This window comes from Medicago sativa, chromosome 2 (assembly GCF_051527215.1).
Source record: "Medicago sativa cultivar Bolivia chromosome 2, Bolivia_mono, whole genome shotgun sequence".
NCBI classification, from domain to species: domain Eukaryota; kingdom Viridiplantae; phylum Streptophyta; class Magnoliopsida; order Fabales; family Fabaceae; genus Medicago; species Medicago sativa.
The window spans coordinates 71,378,920-71,388,159 of NC_140750.1; the positions used below are offsets into that span (position 1 = coordinate 71,378,920).

The following is a 9,240-nucleotide window of genomic DNA, read 5'->3' on the forward strand; positions in this document are numbered from 1 at the left end:
CAAATCAAACCGTAAAAATCAACTTTCCTATGGTGGGAAAGTATTCCTTATACCCACCCTAAATGCCACCCTCCAGACGATCACACATCCAAACAAGCTGCATCCAAAATCGAAGTTAAGATTAATATTTCAGCCAGTTAGGTGGGTAGGTGCCACCCCACACATACTATTTTTTTGACTGAAACATATACTTTTTATTTTGAAAGGGACTGAAAAATATACTTGTGACTTCATAAAAAAATTATTATAAAATTGCGGGTCTCCATATAGTTTTGGACTTTTGGTCGGTTTGTGACACTCCAACTACAAAAATAAATGAATTTACTTACTCTGATTATGGTGGAAAATAATTTAATTAACATTTTCATTGCAAAATCTCACTTATTTATATTCTATCAATAGTCTTAATTTGATATTTTAATATTCTTTATAAATTCGTAGGGCATAATAATATTCTTAGGGCAGACTTATATTACTCTCTTTAGGTTCATTTTTATCATATTTATAAAAACCAAAAACATTCGAAGATATAAAAGTACATAACATATTAACGTCAAAAAAAAAAACGTAACATATTTCGCGCACGCGCATTTTGAACGCCTTGTAATTATATTTAAAGAGTACCCGATATTAAATAGTGATATTTTTTCCAACCAAGATTCAAACCTACGTCTGGAAGTAATTTTCTTATATTTTAACAAAGTTTAATTTTCAATCAAAATGACATAATCACTATCAATTGTGGTGTGAAGGTGGTGTTGACCAAATTAAACATTTTTTGATATTACAAAGAATAGAACTTTGAGAGCTCTAGGTCGACTTTAGAGTATCTTGATTGACTTTACAGCCACAAGACTTGGAAGTTTAGTCTATTTTCTTCATTATTACTACACTTTTAGATGAATAAAACATATTTCAAAATATTGATAACATTACATAGAATTTTGAACTTAAAATACATGTGTCTCTAGTTAACATTTTGATTTTTTTTCCTTATCCCTTAATATAAGACGCTTTACAAAATTTCATACACATTAATGATTTCTTTACAAAAATATCCTTATTTGTTTTACGATTGAAAATGTAAATTTCTTCTCTCTTATGATATCAGTAACTATAACGGTAAGTATGTTACTTTTAAAGATAAAGATCTCCACTAGACTGCTCTAAATTGTGGTATTTAGTCTATGTTAGAAAATTATCAATCCTTATTTGAGATACTAAAATTAATATATGAACATATATTATCGAGAATAATTATTTTTCTTTGTTTCTATTCAAGGCAATGTTGAATGTTAAATGTTGACACTTCTCTCAACTGAGATTTAAATTACATTTTTCTGTTAGAGTTGTCTGGTAGATCCAATTCCCGTCGACGAGGATCTACCCTACATGAAGGCTAATGAGCTTCAAGAGTTAGGAGTGAAAATGTCGTTCACTAGAGGCAATGCTAGGAAGCTAAAGGCACAATTGGAGTAACAAGTTGTTAAATTTCTTAACCTTAAGGCATATGACAAGATTGGTCCACATCATACTAACGTCGTCATTATTGAATTAGTTTAAGACTTATTTTTGATTTTGGGGTCTACTAATCATACTTTTAATTATGAATTAAGTTTGGCTTGTGTGTCCTTCAAACAAAGTTTGGCTTGTGTGTGTCCTTCTAAACACTTGATAACTAAGGTACCATATCATTAGTTGTGTACATCTAAGGCACCATATATGTTATTTAGTGTTAAGACTATATGTCTTTCCTTTGTATAACATCAAGTAACTTTGAAAGAAAGAAAACACTTTGTGTGAGATTAGAGAGAAATGCTCTCTAGAGTTCTTCTTTTAACCTAATTTGAATCTTATCAAGAACCATAATATTTTGTGGTATGTCTTGGATTTTATTATTATTTCTTTCCTACCTTACATTTTTTTGTTTATCTTTACCCTTTCATATACTACGTTGTTGAAAAAATATCACTTGGTTTCTCTCAAAAAAAAAAAAATATCACTTGGTTAGATCCTTCTACTCATTTGGAATCAACTAAATCCTTATCACCCGTTGGTTTTGACAGTAATTTTAATATGGATAAATATACTTTACAAAAAAATCAACTTGGGTCAAAGATGATTTTACTGTGCTTCAAGCAATCAAACCATTGAAGGTAACACACAAAAGTAAATATCATTTGTTGACCTTGTAAAAAAGTTATAGTGACAGTACACTAAAATTAAATTATTGCTTTGCACCGACAAATCAAAAAATAGCGTATATATTTTTTGAAGGAATTTTAGCCTATATTATAGAACTAAATTTTTTAGTTAAACCAATTTATGAATAATTTATTAGTAAAAATACCTATTATTAATAGGTTCTTCACTATAGTCAAATCAGGATTAGGATTCTCTCCATTGAAAATTCTCTCATGTTTTCTCAAGTGAAATCTCAACCATTAAACATGAGAGAGAAAGTGAGAATTAAATTATAATGAAAAGTGATTGTTGTATTTTAATGGTGGAGATTGAAAATGGAGAAAACTTGAGAAAATTTTCAATGGAGAGGATCCAAGCATGACATTATTTCCAACACATAAAAAATGAGTTGAGGGATTGATAACTCATTTGGTTAAGTTATAAAGGTTCAATGTTTAATTTTTAGCAAAGAAAAAAATACTAACATAACAATTAATATACTAACATTCACCAATAAAAAAAAATCAAAAAAAGGAGTATGGACATTCCAAGGTCTTTGAATTTCTTCTTTGAACCTTTACACTACAAATTTCCACCATCTCTCTTGAAGTTCTAAGCCACTTTCTTTTCCTATAAATAGGACAATTTGTGAGGAGTTTCATCATTCCCATCCAAGAGAAACAATCCAAGGGTGATATAGAAAAATAGAGTTTTAGCAACCTCTTTGAGAGAAATAGAGTATTGCTTCTATCATAGTTTAGTGAGAGTTGAGAGATATATTGTGTTCCATCTAAGTCGAGTGAGATTGAAAGATATCCTCTTGTATATCAAGCGAGACCGTATTCCTACTTTTTTATTGAAGATATTTTATATATTTTTTTTTTGGTGAAAAAAGATATTTTATATATTTTCTTGAACTAAATCTCATGATTTATCCCTTTCACATCAAAAGGGTTTTCTACTTTAAAATTCTTGGAATGGTTTTACTACTCTATTCTCTCTTTTTTTCTTTCTTTCTTCCGCTTACTGCCAATTTTAAGTTCACATAGGAGAAAAATTATGCTGGTATTTCCCAACAATAATTTTACAAATATAATTTTTACACAATCCTATTTAAAATGTAATGAGGCATTGTTTGTCTAGCCGTCGCAATCTAGTGGTCCAGAATGGTTGGTGCAAGTCATAACAACTTAATTAATATATATGAATGTAAGGTACCAAAGCAATGGACATTCAGTCTCTATCAAAAGACCCTATATTTCGCCTCATTGAAGGCATCCATGCACATGAATTTCCAATAACAACCTTTGTTTCTTAATTCATTCGAGGCAATATTTTGTTGTGATTTGCAAGCTAGTTTCGAAATTTTTGATTCACGATTACATATATATTGTCGCCGTAAGAGGAAGGTAATTTCACACACACACTTGGCTACTTATTTTTAAAAGCATTTTTTGAAATTGAGAAAAATTAATAAATTAATTTATAGTTGCATATTCGTGGGAAAATGGTCATTGGTCAAACATACATACAGTAGCACTAGCCGGTTTTATTATTCCACTATGTTTCTTCATAGGCTCCAAATTTTGCAAAATAGAAAGAGACATGGTGATAGTATATATATCTTAGCAAGGAGAAATTCAGGTATGGAACTATATATTATATGCTGGTGAATTCTTCTTCTGTAACATATGTAGTACTCCTTTAATTTGTTGTGCTCTTTTTCTTTTCTTTTTCTTTAATTAATTAATTTATGTGAATTAGGATTGAGGATGAAGATTGAAGAGTAATCAGTGATGAAGAAAGCAAGCAAGGTATTGCCGCGCCTCAATTTGAATACATGGCTATAAAAATGCATCATATCAGCCATGTAGTTTGATTGAGCCGCGTCAATATCTTGTTTCCATCTCCAAATTTACCAATCTCATCAGATTAACACCACAATCAAGGTATGCATGTATATTAATTGTGCTAGTTTGTTATTATTATTTTTTTTGAGAGATTTTTATTTCTTTTTTCTTTTTCTGTTACTGGTTCTCATATAGATGCAAATATAATTATATTACAATATTCATCCTCTTTATTTCTGCAGAAAAATAAATAAACATCTTCGTTTATGTCTCCTCATCACGTAGATGAGTATAAATCTATCTAATATATATGTAAAGTTATATGTATATGTCCGTGAAAATTATAATCCAGACTTCTGCAGCTTTCGAGTGGTAGATTATATAACTAGCTAGCTTAATTATATGACGAAAATGCAATACATATAAAAGTATTTTTTTTGAAGAATATAAAAGTTGGCAGTAGGTAGAATTGGGGTCAATCAATTATAATATTGTATTCTCTGATGATATATGTATACATAAATAGAAATATTTCTATAAATAAATATAGCCTGCAGGGTAAGGATATAGCTAGAGAATCAAGACTGCACTTGTGGTTATTATATGTTCATATGATATGCAATATTTTAATTTTATTTAATTTTTTTAGATAATATTTTGTTAGCATTTCCCGTATTTTAATTGGTTAGCTAGTTATTGTTAAGCTGTCACATATATATATATATATATATATATATATATATATATATATATATATATATATATATATATATATATATATATATAATATGAAATTACACTTATATATTTCTAAGCTATCACAATATAGCGAGTATTTTGATTGAAATCATTAGATGATAATAATATCTAACAAATCTGAGTTCATGTTTAAAACCTTTGTTGAGGAGATTCTGAAAATGTATAGACGTGATTTGATTTTCATTCAGTGATTCTAGTTAAGTGATTATTAACTGTAATAAATCTGAATCCAAAGTATAAGTCAAAATAATTTTGATGTATCCCATCAAATATTATGGCTACTTGGCTAGGATATTCGTCCATTTTGATGTACTGGATGAGAGAGACTGAGTAGTAGAGAGGGGACCCGACAGTACCACGGTATTAATGAATGAAGGGAGGGAATCCTTCGTTTTCATGAGAAGCTAGCAAGCTAAGTACTCATTGCTTTTCTTTGGGTTTGCATTAATTTCTACGGCAACTAGTAAGAGAGGTATGGGATTCTCTTAATTTTATATGCAAAAATACATTAAATATTTACACCATATTTGTTGGATTTTAATTTTAATCTTGGATTATTCTACTGGAACATTAAGATCATCTTTGATTCCTAGAATTATATAAGTACATGAGCATGATGACTATTTGTGTTTCTTGGGGATGGAATTGTAGCTACCGGAACATTATACAACTACTTAAATTAATATTGATGTTGTTCTGTTATTAAAAAAATGTTGATTAATTCTTTTTAAAAAAATGTTCCTGGATTGGTGATTTGTCTTGGGCCGAAATTGTTGTCTTGGTAGCGGCCCATCCTTATTGGGCTCGTAGTTTATCAGGTTTATGGTCGTATTAAGGTCTAAAAAATTTGGATATTGCTTTTTCTACTCTATGGTCTTCTCACCCTGTTTTTTGGATGGAAAATGAGTTTTTCACCTATTTGGATTATACAATTCAAAAACCCAATATAACGGGGCGCTTTTTTTTTTATTTCTTGTGCCAAGATTTCAGGTAAAACATATTATGATTATATAATCTGAACTGCATCAGCACAGAGACTGAGCCTATTTGTAATAGGGATAGTCAATTTAAGAATTATCCCTCCTTATGTTTTAGGTCATTGTTAGTTGTTCCCGTCGAGTCCTAGTCGAAAATTCGATTTTCAGTCTATTAGATCGGATTGCTCTGAAACTTGCTCAAAAAATCAGAAAAAATTCATGGATCAAGACTTCCTTAGAAAGGACTTCTTGGGGGATCCACCCCTCAAAATCCAAAAGTCCATCGTTTGGATCCCTTTTATTTTTTTATTTTAATTTTTCATATTTTCAGAAAAATCCAAAAAAAATTGCATTGGCTTTATTGGATTTTTAAAAATAAGATGCGTGAAAGACACAGGGTACAAAAAGAAATAACCAAAAAAATTCCCGAGCTAAATGTTTGGATCGGGTTTGGGTCACATAAAACTCGGCCTAACCCATCATTTGTACACCTCTAATAAGCACAAACAAATACATAAAGTCGATAAGTTAAAAAAATTATGATAAAACTCGGTCTAACCCATCCTTTTCACCACATTTGTTTGCGGATTTTATGTGCTTATAATGGCGGGTACGATTTTTTATGTCATGTGTGTGTGTCTGTATATATATATTTATCATTGACACATATTTATTTCGTATTTTTGTAAGAGACACAACGATAAATAGAGAGATGAAAAATATATTAATGGAGAAAGATAATCTCACATATTAGATTAAATTTTAAAGCGAAAGAGGAGAGAGAATAAGGGTTTGTTTGATTTGAGGTTTTTGGAGGGGGGAAAAAGCATTTTAAATTTTTTATGTGTTTGATTCAAGTTTTAGAATGTGGGGGGGGGGGGGGGGGGGGGGGGGGGGGGGGGCAAATTCCGTCATAAACTTATTTATTACTCCCCTAAACCTTATTTATTTTGCGATGAGCGTTTTTCCTAAGGATTCAGCCCCTGGAAAACGTCATTTTCACAAGGCTTTTTGCTGCTGTCCCAGGGAATCCGCCCCTGGCAAACTGCAATGTTTCTTGTAGTGAAAATTGAAGTTTTTTTGAGGGGCGGGAAAGAGAGACGGGCTAAACAATTTTAATTATATTGACATAATTATCCTTATATTTATTTACAAATGACAAAATTATCCTTTTGAAAGTAAAAGACTCATTGCATTTCATTATCAATCATAGGAGAAATATATGATGGTACATTAAGGAACACATGGGAGCTAGCATATTATGGAGAATCTTTCGCTAAAGCATTAATGATTCTAGGGTTGATGGTGCTTTACCCCCTGTAATATAAGTCATTTTCGGTTTTACACCCTGTAAAATATTTTTTTTGATTTACCCCCTGTAAAATATTTTTGTTTTGATTTACCCCCAAATAGGTCATTCAAAAACCAGAATTTCTGAAGAAAAAAATAAAAAAAATTGGTTTTTGAATGACCTATTAGGGGGGGTAAATCAAAACAAAAATATTTTACAGGGGGTAAATGTAAGGTACTCTAACAAGAAAAGGAATAAACAGAATGGAAATGAAAAGACAGATAAGATATGCTCCGTGAGTGGAGTAGACTCAATGAGTGATTCAATTATTTCCTGCCTTTATTCAATAAAATGTTTCTTACATATAAGATAACTACTCTATCTAGTACTAGGACAGCTGTAGGTAGCTATCAACTAAAGGACTAGAGAATTTGGACAGCTGTAGAGCAATAAGAACATTCTAGTATTATTGTGACTAGGCAAGGTAATTCAAACTACTTCCTGATAGGCACCACATAGTCTTTCAAATAATTGGGCCTGGTCTTGTTGCGTTTGGGCCTTATCTGAGAGGCCTGGACCATGATGTCTTCATCAGCTGGGTCTTCATCATCCATATCTTGGTCCAGTTGTTCAGGATTCATAACATCCTCCACTCCTTGCACAAACAACTTGTCCTCAAGGTGAAGGTTTGGATAGGCAGCAAGGATGTTTGCTAAAGGTTCCCACGTTGCATCTTCTGGGAAAAGGCCGCTCCATTGCACCAAGACAGAGACTCCATTTTCTGCAACAGATTCCTTCCAATCGACAATTGCAAGAGGTTGGATGATAGGCTGATTGTGCAAGGAGTTCGAGGGCAGTTCCAGCTGTGGTTGGGAACTGTCATGGCATGGCTTGAGTTGCGAAACATGGAATACATGATGTATTTTGCTATCTGGGGGTAGTGCAATCTCAAAGGCCACCTCTCCCAAAGTTTTAGCAATTTTGAACGGTCCATAGTAACGTTTCGAAAGCTTTTGAACTCTATGGCCTGCAACTGAAGTCTGCCTATAGGGGCGCAGCTTAACAAAAACCCAGTCTCCCACTTTAAAGGGATGGTCAATCCTGTTTCTGTCAGCAAACTTTTTCATGGTGTCTTGCGCTTTTTGCAATTTCTTGCGCAGAATCTGAAGGATCTGTTCCCTTGAAGTCATCTCAGCATCCACTGCTTCCACCAACGTGGCACCAGCAATGTATTGAGGCAAGGATGGGGGTGGTTTGCCATATACCACTTGGAATGGGGATAGTCCGGTAGATGTATGGATTGAAGAATTGTAGTGCCATTCCGCCCAATGTAAATAATTCCCCCATTTGTTTGGTTGGTCGAATACAAAGCAGCGAAGGTACTGTTGCAGCGCCTTGTTCACAATTTCAGTTTGCCCGTCGCTTTGAGGGTGGTAGGCCGTAGACATACGTAGCTTTGTACCGGATAAACGAAACAGTTCCTTCCAAAACTTGCTAACAAATATGGGGTCGCGGTCAGAAACGATGCTGTGAGGCATACCGTGAAGCCTACATACCATTTTTGCAAACAAATCTGCCACTTTGAGAGCATTGTAGTGTGTTGGGAGCATCCCGAAATGTGCAGCCTTCGAAAACCTATCCACAACTACAAGAATGACAGTGTGGGTTTGGAAGGAAGGGAGCCCTACTATAAAGTCGAGCGAGATATCTTCCCAAACTCCTTGAGGAATTGGCAAGGGTTGCAATAACCCGTATGGTTGATGTGTTGGAATCTTCGTTTGCTGGCAAATTGGGCATGCTTTGACAAAGTCTGTTACATCCTGTTTCATGTGATCCCAATAGACATTCTCCTTAAGGCGCCCTAGTGTTTTCTGAATTCCACTATGGCCCCCGAATTGAGATGAATGAAATTCTTCCAAGAGGATATGTTTGAAAGGAGAGTTTGCTGGAAGGTACAGTTTGCCATGAAAGAACAGAGTCTCGTTAATCACCTGAAAATTGGGGAAATTGTTCGGTTGTGCTTGGATTTCGCGCAGGAGTTGTTGATAGTCCTGATTCTCCTGAAGAGAGTTTCTGAGAGCGTGAATAAAATCCCAATGGGGAACAGTGATGGAGAGTATTGTTGGTGTACTGTCAGGAATCCGAGAGAGAGCATCAGCAACTTTGTTTTGCGCTCTCG

At 33.3% G+C, this 9,240-nt stretch overlaps 1 long non-coding RNA gene across 2 annotated transcripts; it reads left to right on the top strand.

Moving 5' to 3' along the window:
- The first annotated feature begins 2,869 nt into the window (after nucleotides 1-2,869).
- LOC146950344 (uncharacterized) lies at nucleotides 2,870-6,543 on the top strand. Of its 2 annotated transcripts, XR_015027505.1 has the most exons (3): nucleotides 2,870-3,828; nucleotides 3,949-4,133; nucleotides 5,084-6,543. It is a non-coding gene; the product is annotated as an uncharacterized LOC146950344 (long non-coding RNA). The 2 variants fall into 2 exon arrangements; XR_015027504.1 differs by having other exon boundaries at nucleotides 2,870-4,133.
- Nucleotides 6,544-9,240: the final 2,697 nt, after the last annotated feature.